A 15,262-nucleotide genomic window follows, 5' to 3' on the forward strand; every position below is an offset into this window, starting at 1 on the left:
CTGTTTTAGAGAATATTTGTTGAAATTTTGGCAAAAGATCACTGAAAGTATTGAATGAAAAGATGTAATACTAATACTAGCTATTCATCCAATGATTAATTAAAAAGATATATATAATATACATTTACCGTGCATATCATTCAAGCAACTCAATGACTCTTTTGCTTGTAATTTAATTTAATTTGTTGGAAGAACTTGTTTTATATATATCATTCTAAGTTCCTAACAGTTTGGATTCAAAAAGAAAATTATATCCTTAGTTCTTGTTTGATTTGGTTGATCCTAATTAAGCTTAGTTTTTTTTTTGTTTACCCAATCGGTATTTTCTAATCCGACAGATTAATGACTAATCCGTCGCGGATCTGAGCTCTATTTAAGGGTTTTCTGCTGGCTAATGAGTTGCTGCATGCACAAGACGGGGTTCGAACTCCCGACACTTGCTTAAACTGACGAGTGAGCTAACCACTCGACCAACCCAAGTTGGTTCTTAATTAAGCTTAGTTATCAATTTGATTTTACTCTAAATATCATATATATTCTGATAAATATATTAGAATTGAAATTAAATAAGATTAATTTGATTTTAAAAATTAACATATAAAATAAAAATATTTTACACTTATAAATTATCTAAAGGCTTTTATTTTTTAATTGTCTTGAGATTTATAATAAACTGTGTGTGTATATATATATATATATATATACACACGCAAACCAATAGTAGGTTGATTAGAGGTGAATATAATCGTCCCTGCCATTTAAATAAGTAGAAATAAATAATCAAATAAAGAAAGGTTAAAAGGTCAAACAACCTTTTCATTTGGCTTGTTAAATAGGCTGTAAAGAAAAAGGGGTCGGTGATCAAACTTTCATAAAGAAAGAGCAATTAAAAAATTAAGTTTCACAATATATAATAACTGACAATTATATTTTTTATTTTTTAATTCATAAGTTAGAATAAGCCAAGAGAAAGACATTGAGTTAAAAAAGTTCAAAAAGAGAAAAACAAATAGTGCGTCTCTCATTGATGAGAGGGGAAAATTATGCATCATAATAATAGCCTCACCATTGTTTGTGATCTTGGGTTAAAAGATTAAAAAGTTCAATTACCCTAATATCAAATACAACAAATAACACTCAAGTATCCACTCAAATACTTATCTAACAAAAAGTGATGATTTTGAAACAACAATTATGTCACTCCATTGTCTTTCTTGTGTTAGCTGTGCATAATTTTGTTTGTATATTAAAAAAACATGAAAAGAGGCCATGTGATCTTAATTATTAAGTAGTGTGCTGATTTCATGGGTTGCATATGCAAGTGCAACTTCTACCACAAGATGGTTTTGATTTGGTTTCCATTGCTTTCCTAATAACAACTGAATTTGTCACAGTAGTGCTCATGCATGGTGCTTGGACCCACCTTTTTTTTATAATTTTATTACGCCATTTTTTCGGCCTTCTCTAGTGTACAAAAGCAAATAGAAATAATAGAAATAGAGTAACGCTGCGGTTGAGACTTGGCATAGATGAAAAAGTTTTGTAGATTTAATTTCTCATCAAACTGTACCAGAGTTTAACTTCCAAGAGTAAAATATAGAACTCTTCTTAATATGTGTGAATGTGGTGAATACTCGCACATTATTTTAACAAATTATTTTAATGCTAGAAAATTAATTTTTTTCAGTCAATATTAATAAATCATTTTAAAATTATTTTATTTATCTTAAATTTTAGACTTTTAATCATAAACTTTTAGTTCTACAACGTAAATTATAAATACTAAAGTCTAAAATTAGTTAATATTGATTAATTAAAAATTAATTTTCTGTATTTTTTAATAGAAATAATATGCTTACAATGACTGAAAAGTTGTACACAACACTTTAAGAACTTAAGTTAATAATTAATAATTTAATTAGTTTTAAAAATTATAACTTTTAAAAATATTAAAACCCACAATTTTTTTTTAATAATTTCTTCATACTTACTGAAAGTTTTTGAAACAGCAGAACTACCGAAAATTGAATTTTATATATATGGAACGTATACAACAGACAATTAGACATGGAATTATATTCTAGTGTGTTGGTATCTTTGTGTTTGGATACCATACCACCTACTAGCTATTTTTGTTTTAACCAAATAAAAATAACTAATTAAAAGGAAAAACAAATATCCCTTATATATATTGTCCGAGGACTATGAAAAAGTAGGAGCCATGTCTGTAGAGGTTAATATATATAAATATAATATAATTATAATAATTTAATCAGATTGATGGATAGTATTAATAAATAATAAGAGGAGTGTTGAGAAAGCCAACTTTAAAACAGAGCTTTCCCATTTCTTGAGCAGTGTGGAAGCCTACACTACTTACCAATTAAGAGATAATAATGTTTGAAAGGGCATAATAATATGCTTAGATGCAATTATTTGTAGTCTTAATTGAGAATACATCCTCCCAATTATTAAAAAAAGAGAGAATAAAGTATAATTTTTAATTTTGTTTAATGTAAATATATATATATATATTATAATTTTGTGCAATATTAAATATAAGTATAAGACGTTTTACATTGACTAAGTTTTATCTGTTAGCAATTGATATGGTTGTTATAAATCAAAAGTCATAACTAGGCATTATGCGCCATTATTTGGCGGCGCGTTATAATTCGGCTCAACGGATTATAACCCAGAATAAAAACGTTCGATCAGATACTGTAACTTGCTTATCTATAATAACTGTTTTTTAATACAGATAACCGATGAAAGCATAACCGACTTCTTCTACCTCACCTATAAAGGTGTGATATTTTATCTTCGGAAGACACATCGAATACACAATACTAACTTAAGTATTGGAGTGCCTTTTGCAGGTATACCCCTCTTTATTCACATTCTCCACGACATGATATATCCCTGGACGAAGAGCTCGGACCTTCGAAACCTGTGGCTTGGCGTTAAGGACAATAACACGGCATCGACTCTCAGGAACCGACTTACATCCAGGTTATTGATATCAGGGCATCTAGGCCAGTTTTACTGACCTTTTCTTTACTGTTTTAGGTAGTTTCATGCATTTTCTTAGTGAATAAGGCAAGTTTTGGATGAAAATACACTTACACCTTGAGTCAAGCAACTATTGTGAATTTCATATGATTTCATGAGGATTTTGCTAGAATTGCATGATAAATTGATGATGCATAATCTCATGACTTTGGCTAGAGTTTTGATGCACTTTATTTGCTTGATTTCAGGACAAAGGTAGTAAGGAAGAACCACGTTAGTACTCACGTTAATCTAGTTAACGTGAACACTAACGTAGAATGGCAAATAGCTTGCAACGTTAATGAGAAAAGTGATCACCAATAACGCCTTTGAAGCCATCAATAGCTCACGTTAATTGCCACGTTAACTTATTTAACGTGGTAGTTAACGTGGAGACAAAAGAGAACTCCAATGTTAGTGGGAAACGTGAACACCACTAACGTTCTACTCCAACGTTAGTGGTAAACGTGAACACCACTAACGTTCCAAGACTTGGCAATGAGCTACGTTAAGAGTCACGTTAACTAAGTTAACGTGAACTCTAACGTAGAAGAGAAGAACAACGCCAACGTTAGTGACACTCACCTTTGTCACTAACGTTGGATCAACTAGCATTGCCCACGTTAGTGGTCACGTTAAGACCACTAACGTGAGAGTTAACGTGGAGTTGAGGATTGATGAGCCAACGTTAGTGACACTCACCTTTGTCACTAACGTTGGAAGATGGCATGACTACTACATTAAGAGCCACGTTAACTTAGTTAACGTGAGCTCTAACGTGGAGAATAGAGGCACTTGGAGCGTTAGTGACAAAGGTAAGTGTCACTTACGCTCTCGAAGGTGAAGCATACCCACGTTAAGAGCCACGTTAGTTACACTAACGTGAACTCTAACGTAGGGACAAAAGGCACATAGCAACATTATTGAAAAAGGTGAGTCCCAATAACGCTTGCGAAAGGGGTATAAGCCAACGTTATTGGAAAAAGTGAGTCCCAATAACGTTAGCAAAGATTTAGAAGGCAACGTTAGTGGTCACGTTAGTGCCACTAACGTTGGAGTTAACGTAAGGTATTTGAAGGTGGGACGTTAGTGGAAAAAGTGATTGCCACTAACGTTCTCGAACCCACAATGTCACTTAACGTTAATCTCACTAACGCCCATACCTAATTCATACTTCTCTGCAAGCTGGGCCCACTAAAGATTAGAACTGCTTCAACTCAAGATCCAGAGCCCACATCCAGACCTGAAGAACTCACTAGAAGATCAAGAGGAGTAGTATATATAGGAGTAGTTTTGAACTATAGAGAAGCTTGGCACTTTTGAGAACTACTCTCTGTATATTTGCTTTTCTGTACTTTTAGCATGGATTCTTCTTTTCTGCCATTTTTTATTTCTAGAGCTATGAACAACTAAACCCCTTTCATTGGGTTAGGGAGCTTTGTTGTAATTTGATGGATCAATTATAGTTTTCATTCCTCTTCTTCTTTCTTCTCTTTTGATTTACTAGAAAGCTTTCGATCTTAATTCAATTGGTTATTTGTCTTGGAAAAGAAAATCTCCATAATTGGATCTCCTCTGAGCCTTGGAAAAGGGATGAGGAGATCATGCTAGAAATACTTTCTCATGTTGGACCAAATTGGGGTTTGGGCAGATATAGTGACATGTAATCCTCCCAACACTTTGATTTGGAAATACATGTGGTATAATCAGTGACCATACTTCATCTCTTCCCATGAGCAATTAAATCAAGAAATTGGGTAATTGTTCAAGCTTAGAGAGATTGGGTTGCCAAGGAATTGGAACTCAATCACTTAAGATTGCCAAGGAGATCAATAGATGCTTTGATTGAGGAAGATATGAAAATGACTTTGATCCGGAGAATACAACATCTCCTGAGCCCAATGAATTCCCCATTTCTGATCTTACCCATTCTCTTTATTTTCTGTCATTTATTTTCATGCCCATTACCCCAAATTCCCATTTAAGATTCTGCACTTTAATTTCTGCTATTTACTTTCCCGTCATTTAAATTTCTGCAAGTTCCCAAACTAAATTCTGTTTAGCTCAACTAGCATACTCTTCCAACTAAAGTTGCTTGACCAATCAATCCTTGTGGGATTCGACCTCACTCTATTGTGAGTTTTTACTTGATGACAATTCGGTATACTTACCAAAGGGAAATTTGTTGAGAGACAAGTTTTCATGCATCAAGTTTATGGCGCCGTTGCCGGGGATTGATTTTGAATCAACAATGATTAAGTTGGAAGTTCACTAGATTGAGCATTTTTCTTTTTCTTTGTTTGTTTATTTGATTCAATCAATTTCCTTCAGTTTGTTTAGTTTCTTCCTCATCCCCTTCACCCTCTTTGTTTTTCTTTCTTTTTTTTTGTTAATTACAATTCTTCTCACTAACCTACTAACTGTTTGATAATTTGCATCACTCACACTAACAATTACTCTAACAAGAATAGTCTCTTTATTTTATCTCTTGTTATGTGTTTTGTTAGTTGTATGACAGGGAGAAGAGAGGGAGCTTCAACTTCCTTCGATTCAGAACCTGAAAGGACCCTCTGGAGACTAAGAAGGGAAGCAAGAGGGAAAGGAATTGTTGGTGCTGAGGAAGAAGAAGAGTACTTTGAACCCAACATGGAAGAGAATTTGGAAAACAGTCATGAAGAAGAAGCTCACAACCATGCTAGAGAAGGCCCTGCAAACCGTGCTGGACAAGAAAGGAGAGTCCTAGGCTCCTACATTAATCCTAATCCAGGAAACTGTGGAAGTAGCATTCAGAAGCCCACCATACATGCCAACAACTTTGAACTAAAACCCCAGCTCATTATCCTTGTTCAGAACAATTGTTCATTTGGAGGAAGTGCTCAAGAAGACCTCAATCAACACCTAACCACCTTCCTGAGAATTTGTGACACTGTAAAGTCTAATGGAGTCCACCTGGATGTCTATAGGCTGTTATTGTTCCCTTTTTCACTCAGGGACAAGGCATCCAAATGGCTTGAATCCTTCCCAAAGGAGAGCTTAACAAATTGGGAAGATGTGGTGAATAAATTTTTGGCCCGATTCTATCCTCATCAAAGAATCAATAGGCTGAGAGCTGAAGTGCAGACTTTCAGGCAACAAGATGGTGAGACTCTCTATGAAGCATGGGAGAGGTTCAAGGACTTAACAAGAAGATGCCCACCAGATATGTTCAATGAATGGGTTCAACTTCACATTTTCTATGAAGGTTTTTCCTATGAGTCAAAGAAGGCTGTAGATCATTCATCAGGAGGCTCTCTAAACAAGAAAAAAACCATTGAAGAAGCCATAGATGTCATTGAAATAGTTGCTGAAAATGACTACTTCTATGCCTCCGAAAGAAGTAACACTAGAGGAGTAATGGAGCTGAACCACATGGATGCATTGCTAGCTCAAAATAAGATGATCACCAAGCAGCTAGCAGATCTTACTAAGAAGGTGAAGGAAAACCAAGTTGCAGCAGCCATCACTTCATCACCAGCTCAAGGAGGAGTGAATACAGGGGAAGAAGGTGACTGGGAGCAAGCCAACTATGTTGGAAACTCACCTAGACAAATCCATGATCCATACTCCAAAACTTACAACTCTGGATGGAGAAATTACCCCAACTTTGGGTGGGGAAATCAACAAGACTAAGGTCAAGATCAGAGACGCCAAAACCTCAACTCCAACAATAATGCAACTTACCAACACACCTCACAAAGATCCTATCAACACCCACCTAACCAACCTTCTCAACCACCTAATCTCAACCCACCATCTCTAACAGATGATAGACTCTCAAAGATTGAGGCTCTACTTGAAAACTTATGCAGAGAAGTCCAAGACAATAAGGTGTTTAAGGAAGAAGTGCGAGCCAATATCGAAAACCAAGGAGAAAACATCAAGAGATTGGAGTCCCAAGTAGGGTATCTATCTCAACAAATTCCCAGTGACACAGAGAAGAATCCAAGGGGAGAAACAAAGAAAGTAAGGTGGGAGGAATGTAAGATGATAACCACAAGTGATGAGAGGAGTATGAATGGAGTAGAATGTATTCAAGGTTCCTCGATATGTTTGCATCTCTTGATGTAAATATACCATTCATTAAGGCCCTCCAGCAAATGCCTTTCTACATCAAGTATATAAAGGAGCTACTAGCCAGAAAAAGTCCATTGAAGGGTGGACAGACAATAAAGATGAACAGAAATTGCAGTGCTCTCATTCAACCAGGGCCACCCACAAAGAAGAAGGATCCAGGAAGTTTCCACATTCCTTGTGCTATAGGCAAAACAAAGATTGACAAAGGGCTTTGTGACTTGGGAGCAAGCATCAACTTAATGCCCCTCTCCCTCATGAAGAAGCTCCAAATCAATGAACTAATTCCTACTAATGTAATTATCAGATTGGCTGACAAAACTAAAAAACTGGCAATAGGAGTAGTTGAAAATGTCCTGGTGAAGGTTGGGAGCTACTATTTTCCCACAGACTTTGTTGTCCTGGAAATGGATGAGAACCCTATCTACCCCATCATTCTGGGAAGGCTATTCCTAGCCACAGCTATAGCACTCATAGATGTAGAGCGAGGAGAGTTAGTGCTGAGAATACATGACGAGCAGCTCACTTTCAATGTTTTCAACCTCTCACAAGATGTAGACCATGATGACAATGAGCTGATGAAGGAGCCAAACAAGGAAGCACAAGCACCACACATAAGGACTCCTATGGTCAACAACCAATGTAATCAGAAGGAGCAACAGCCAAGTGTAATCCAAAAGGAACCAAACCCACAAAAATCACATGAAAAAGACAACAAAACTCTTCTCAAAAGGGAAATCACAAAGAACAAGCTGGTATCCACGGACACAAGAAAAAAAGTCCCAAGTGGATGGAAAAATAAGAAAATTCCTACAGAAGATTTCTCGCCAGGTGATGAAGTGGTCTCTACATACTTTCCATCTATACCACCTCACCTCCCTACTATTCCATCTCAGCTGCGTCCAGTGTATATGGTGGACGAAATTGTGATCATCAACAATGGCTCCAAAGATTTGGTGCTCTCAAATGTGAATCTCACTTTGTCACAACTCCGCACAACTAACCAGCAAGTGTACTGGGTCGTCCAAGTAATACCTTACGTGAGTAAGGGTCGATCCCACAGAGATTGTTGGTATGAAGCAAGCTATGGTCATCTTGTAAATCCCAGTCAGGCGAATTCAAATGTAATTGGATTAGATATTTAGAAGATAAATAAAATAGACAGGAAATAAAGATAAAGTTACTCATGTAATCCAATGGTGGGAATTTCAGATAAGCGTTGGGAGATGATGTGTTCTTGTTGAATCTCTGCTTTCCTACTGCTTTCATCCAATCCTTCTTACTTCTTTCCATGGCAAGTTGTATGTAGGGCATCACCGTTGTCAATGGCTACATCCCATCCTCTCAGTGAAAAAGGTCCAAATGCTCTGTCACAGCACGACTAATCATTTGTCGGTTCTCAATCAGGTTGGAGTAGAATCCAGTGATTCTTTTGCGTCTGTCATTAACGCCCAGCCTTTAGGAGTTTGAAGCTCGTCACAGTCATTCAATCCCGGAATCCTACTCGGAATACCACAGATAAGGTTAGACTTTTCGGATTCCCATGAATGCCGCCATCAATTCTAGCTTATACCACAAAGATTCTGATTAAGGAATCCAAGAGATATGCGCCTGGTCTAAGGTAGAACGAAAGTGGTTGTCAGTCACGCGCGTTCATAGGTGAGAAAGATGATGAGTGTCATGGATCATCACATTCATCAAGTTGAAGTGCAACGAATATCTTAGAATAGGAATAAATCGAATTGGATAGAAAATAATAGTAATTGCATTAAAACTTGAGGTACAGCAGAGCTCCACACCCTTAATCTATGGTGTGTAGAAACTCCACCATTGAAAACACATAAGTGAAAGGTCCAAGCATGGCCGAATGGCCAGCCCCCATGATCTGAGAACTAATCGTCCCCAGATGTCTAATACAATAGAAAACTATCCTATTTATACTAGACTAGCTACTAGGGTTTACAGGAGTAAGTAATTGATGCATAAATTCACTTCGAGGGCCCACTTTGTGTATGTTTGGGCTGAGCTTGATCTTTCCACGAGCTGAGGCTTCTCTTGGAGTTGAACGCCAAGTTGTAACGTGTTTTGGGCGTTCAACTCCGGTTCGTGACATGTTTCTGGCGTTTGACTCCAGACAGTAACATGGAACTGGCGTTGAGCGCCAGTTTACGTCGTCTAATTACGAATAAAGTATGAACTATTATATATTGCTGGAAAGCTCTGGATGTCTACTTTCTAACGCCGTTGAGAGCGCGCCATTTGGAGTTCTGTAGCTCCAGAAAATCCATTTCGAGTGCAGGGAGATTCCAACAGCATCAGCAGTCCTTTGTCAGCCTCCTATCAGAGTTTTGCTCAGGTCCCTCAATTTCAGCCAGAAAATACTTGAAATCACAGAAAAACACAAAGTCCAGAAATGTGAATTTAGCTTAAAAACTAATGAAAATATCCCTAAAAGTAACTAGATTATATTAAAAACTACCTAAAAACAATGCCAAAAAGCGTATAAATTATCCGCTCATCAGTACACCATCAACAAAATCCTATCCTTAGAGCATATGGAGCTTATCAACAAAGCCAATGGACATAGGTTCACTGCAAGAGGAGAAGACTTCAAGCATTATCAGCCACCTTGACAAGGATCAACCGTCAAGCTAATGACGTTAAAGAAGCACTTCATGGGAGGCAACCCATGATTCTTATCCCCTCTTTTAAATTCTTTAGTGTTAGTTAATAAAGTAAGATCATGAATTTCAAAACAACTTTGAGAAACATTTAACAGAACTCTTATATGCAACATATAGTGAACAACAAGTTTGGTGTTCAAGGCACATCAAGATGGCATGAACACAACTTATGTCATTTTGGGCTAAGAGTCTTGATTAAACCCTTAAACACCACATGATTACAAACTAAGTTTGGTGTCACCAATGTGCATATATGAGCATTAAGAAGTCAATTGTTTTGTCTTCATGAAGATCATAGCGATAGTAATATATATATATATATATATATATATATATATATATATATATATATATATATAGCTAGTTCATATTTTAAATCTTCCCACCAAAATTTCAATTAACTTTTTGTATTCCTTTTATCTTGTCACGGTCCGGCCCAAACCACGAACGGGTTGGCCCGACCCATCGAGAACCCGACCTGAGCGGTCGAGTCCTCAACGCTCGCCACAGTGCCTGGACACGCGTCCTCGCCATTCTCTCAACACAGTTGAGGAAACTTCGAGGAAAGTGGGCCTGTCCACTTAGGGCCCACCTCTGACACGGTATAAATAGGGAAGGACTTACCCTTCCCTGGAGGTATGTTACATACCCTATTTACCCACTTTCTCACCTGCGCACTAACTGACTAGAGCGTCGGAGTGTCTTTGCAGGTGACACCCCCTCCTTCCACAACGAGAGCTCGGCAGCCCGGCAGACCAGATCTAAGCACGATCGTGACCAAAGCGTTCCCTATTCCACCCGAACCGTCCGGTATCCGAGCAACCGAACATTGGCGCCGTCTGTGGGGACCGCCTAAATGGACGTCGTGCCTGGCCCCGGAGACCAAGGCCGGGGAGCCAGAGCAGAAGGGGCAGCCTCCGTCGCCTCGCTAAGAGGACGGCGAAGGTCCCCCCAACAACGCACTGAACCACACACAAGGACGCGACCCTTCGGGGGAACTGGCGGCGACAGCGCCATAATAATGCAGGAGCTACGCCACAGGGTCCAGAACCTGGAACGGCAGCTGGCCGACCAGGAACACGACCGACGAACCGCTGATCCAAGCTACTCCCCATTTTATGAAAACCAAGAGAGAGACTCCTACCGAAGTCGTCTACGACGCGCCTCCGCATCCCGAACGGAAGCGGAGAGCACTCGCGAAGAGTCACCCATCCCGAGAAGACAAAACGACACAATCATCTACTCCCGAGGCAAGGAAACGTGCTACACGGGGCGAGGTCGCGAAGACAAGGAAGAGAGGTCTGAGAGGACACGACGACCCGTGATAATGGGCGCCACCCCATTCCATCGATCCATCCTCGAAGTCCGGTTGCCAAAGCACTTCGACAAACCGACGGACATGAGGTACGATGGAACTCAAGACCCTCTGGAACACCTCACAGCTTTTGAGGCTAGAATGAATCTGGAGGGAGTAGGGGACGAGGTGAGGTGCCGGGCCTTCCCGGTCACCCTAGCCGGACCCGCAATCCGATGGTTTAACGGCCTCCCTCAGGGGTCCATCTACGGATTTTCGGACATCAGCCGTGCCTTCTTGGCTCAGTTCACAATGCGGATAGCAAATGCGAAACACCCGATCAACCTGCTGGGGATTACCCAAAGACCCGGGGAGCCGACCAGAAAATACCTAGATTGCTTTAACGACGAATGCTTGGAAATTGACGGCCTAACCGACTCGGTGGCCAGCCTTTGCCTAACGAACGGCCCCCTGAACGAGGACTTTCGAAAACACCTTACCACGAAACCGGTCTGGATGATGCACGAGATCCAAACGGTGGCTAAGGAATACATAAATGACGAGGAAGTCAGCCAGGTCGTGGCCGCCAATAAACGGCACTCCGGCTACAATCAACCTAGGCAACAGGGTAACGGGGAGAGACACAAAGAACAAGCCAAGGAGGGAGGGCCGACCAAGGCACACAGATCATTTCCCCGGATCTGGAAGTTCACCAACTACACTCCACTCACTCTTCCCATTGTGGAAGTTTACCAGCAAATAGCCGAGAGAGGGATCTTGTCGAAGCCCCGACCACTCAAGGATCGAACGGGGGGTGAACAAGAGCCTCTACTGCGACTACCACAAGGGCTACGGACACCAAATACAAGACTGCTTCGACATGAGGGATGCATTAGAGCAAGCAATAAGAGATGGCAAACTCTCTGAATTCTCCCATCTCATACGGGAGCCGAAGAGACGGCAACGCGACCAAGACAGCGAAGAGGCCAAGACCCGAGTGGCAAAGCGGCGACAAGAGCCAGAAGACAAAGACCACGGCCTCACGGTGTTAAACGTAGTAACCGCCAAAAACTCCGCGCCGAGGTCTAGGTCAGCTCACAAGAAAGACGCCAGAATCCTGGCGGTCTCCTCCGCCCCAATGCGAAGTTCTAAGAGACCCCCATGCGTCTCCTTTGGCCCCGAAGACCAATGGTTTGACGAGGCACCCGAAAACCCACCTATGGTCATCACGGCCAGGGTGGGAACAGGCCTCGTCAAACGGATCCTTGTTGACACGGGGGCAGACTCGAACATCATGTTTCGCAATGTGTTCGACGCTCTAGGATTAAGGGACGCCGACCTATCATCGCAACAACACGGGGTCATCGGGTTAGGTGACCACTTCATCAAGCCAGACGGAGTAATATCTCTGCCGATCTCTGTGGGACAGGCACGGGGCCGGAGATCGGCAATGGCCGAATTCATGGTTCTTCGAGATTTCACAGCCTACAACATCATCTTAGGGAGAAAGACGATCAATGATGTTGAAGCGATAATCAACACAAAGCTTCTAGTCATGAAGTTTGTTACCGACGATGGGTCCGTAGGATCCATAATGGGAGATCTGGAAGCGGCGGTCGCTTGCGACAATGCCAGCCTGTCTTTAAGGAAGAAAGCTAAGGAAGCGTCGGGGGTGTTCCTAGCTGACCTAGACGCCAGGGTAGACGACAAGCCCAGACCGGAACCAGAAGGGGACCTGGAAAGGTTCAGGGTCGGCGACACGGAGGAAAAGTTCACGTTCGTCAACAGGAACCTCCCACATGAATTGAAGGAGCCCTTGGTAGAAATGATCAGGGTCAATGGGGATCTGTTTGCCTGGACACCGGCCGACATGCCGGGCATAGACCCCGAAATTATGTCGCATCACCTGGCCGTGAAGTCGGATGCGCGCCCGGTAGCCCAACAGAGGCGAAAGATGTCGCGGGAGAGGGCAGAGGAGGTGGCCAGGCAGACGGCCAGCCTCCAAGAAGCAGGTTTCATACGAGAACTAGACTACTCGACATGGCTTTCGAATGTAGTTGTAGTAAAAAAGCACAGCGGCAAGTGGAGAATGTGCGTAGACTACTCCGACCTTAACAAGGCATGCCCAAAAGATTGTTTTCCCCTCCCCAACATAGATGCACTTGTCGACGCTGCGGCAGGCTACCGCTATTTGAGCTTCATGGACGCCTACTCCGGCTACAACCAGATACCGATGCACCGTCTTGACGAGGACAAGACGGCGTTTATAACGCCAGAAGGAACCTTCTGTTATAAGGTGATGCCCTTCGGGCTGAAAAACGCAGGAACAACATACCAGAGGCTGATGAACAAGATATTCCACGACCTCATAGGCAAGACTGTAGAGGTCTATGTGGACGACATCCTCGCGATGACAACGCGACCTGATGACCTCCTGAATGACCTGGCAAATGTATTCACCTCTCTCCGACAATATGGCATGAGACTCAATCCCCTCAAATGTGCCTTCGCTATGGAAGCTGGAAAGTTCCTAGGATTCATGATAACCCAAAGAGGGGAAGAAGCTAACCCGGAGAAATGCCAAGCGATACTCCAGATGAAGAGCCCAGGTTGCATCAAAGACGTCCAAAGGTTGGCAGGACGGCTGACCTCGTTATCCCGATTTCTCGAAGCATCGGCAACAAAGGCCCTACCCCTTTTTAACCTCATGAAGAAAGGGATAGCGTTCGAGTGGACGCCCGCATGCAAGGAAGCCTTTAGACACTTCAAGGAGATCCTGGCGGCACCCCCTGTGCTCGGAAAGCCAAAGGACGGAGAGCCGCTATACCTATACCTCGCCATAACAGGGGAAGCCCTGGCCGCGGTTCTAGTACGAGAGGAAGGACGGGCTCAACAGCCAGTCTATTTCGTGAGCAGAGCCCTACAAGGGGCAGAACTAAGGTACAGCAAACTGGAAAAGCTAGCTCTAGCACTCTTGACCACCTCGAGGAGACTAAAACAGTACTTCCAAGGTCACCAGATTGTCGTAAGGACGGACCAAGGAATCCGGCAAGTACTCTAGAAACCGGATTTGGCCGGAAGGATGATGACATGGTCCATCGAACTCTCCCAATACGACATACGGTACGAGCCTCGACAAGCAATCAAGGCGCAAGCGATGGCGGATTTCCTGGTAGAAGTGACGGGAGAACTAACCGAAGAAATGGGCACACGGTGGAGGCTCCATGTGGACGGGGCCTCCAACCAAACGTCCGGGGGCGCCGGGATCATCCTAGAGAGCCCGGTCGGGGTCGTGTACGAATAGTCGATCAAGTTCGAATTCCCCGTTTCGAACAATCAGGCGGAATATGAAGCCCTTATAGGAGACTTAACCCTAGCAGCGGAGGTCGGAGCAACAAGGTTGGAGATATGCAGCGATTCACAGGTTGTCACCTCCCAAATAAACGGGAGCTACCAAGCCAGGGACTCGCTATTATAAAAGTACTTGGAAAAAGTCAAGGTTTTGAGCCGAAAGTTTGAGGAAGTCACGATCCACCACGTTCTGAGAGAAAGGAATACACGAGCAGACCTTCTATCGAAATTGGCTAGCACAAAACCGGGAGAAGGCAACCGATCTCTAATCTAGGGAATGATAAAAGAACCGGTAGTCACCCTGCACCTCTTGAAGCTAAGCCCCTCGTGGTTGGACCCCATCACTGACTTCTTAGAAAACGGCAGACTTTCCGACAACGAAAAGGATGCTAAGAAACTGAGAAGGGAAGCATCCAGGTACGCGGTCATCTAGGGACAATTGTTCAGGAAAGGATTCAACCACCCCCTGCTGAAATGCTTGCACCCCGACCAGACGGATTACGTCCTCAGGAAAGTCCATGAAGGGTGCTGCGGTCATCATATAGGAGGCAAAGCCCTAGCAAGAAAATTAATCCGAGCCAGATACTATTGGCCGTCAATGATGGCTGACTCCAAAGAATTCGTTAGGAAGTGTGTCAAATGCCAAGAAAATGCCAACTTCCACAGAGCACCGGCCTCCGAGCTTAGCTTGCTAACTTCCTCCCAGCCATTCTCACAATGGGGAGTTGACCTCTTAGGACCCTTCCCAGTTGGCCCCGGACAAGTCAAGTAC

At 42.2% G+C, this 15,262-nt stretch overlaps 1 non-coding gene across 1 annotated transcript; it reads right to left on the minus strand.

Annotated features, from left to right (window-relative positions):
* Window positions 1-6,150: 6,150 nt before the first annotated feature.
* LOC130937410 (small nucleolar RNA R71) lies at window positions 6,151-6,257 on the minus strand. The gene has a single exon (XR_009068632.1). It is a non-coding gene; the product is annotated as a small nucleolar RNA R71 (small nucleolar RNA).
* Between the last annotated feature and the right edge of the window lie 9,005 nt (window positions 6,258-15,262).

The sequence above is a fragment of the Arachis stenosperma genome, chromosome 6, assembly GCF_014773155.1.
Source record: "Arachis stenosperma cultivar V10309 chromosome 6, arast.V10309.gnm1.PFL2, whole genome shotgun sequence".
NCBI classification, from domain to species: domain Eukaryota; kingdom Viridiplantae; phylum Streptophyta; class Magnoliopsida; order Fabales; family Fabaceae; genus Arachis; species Arachis stenosperma.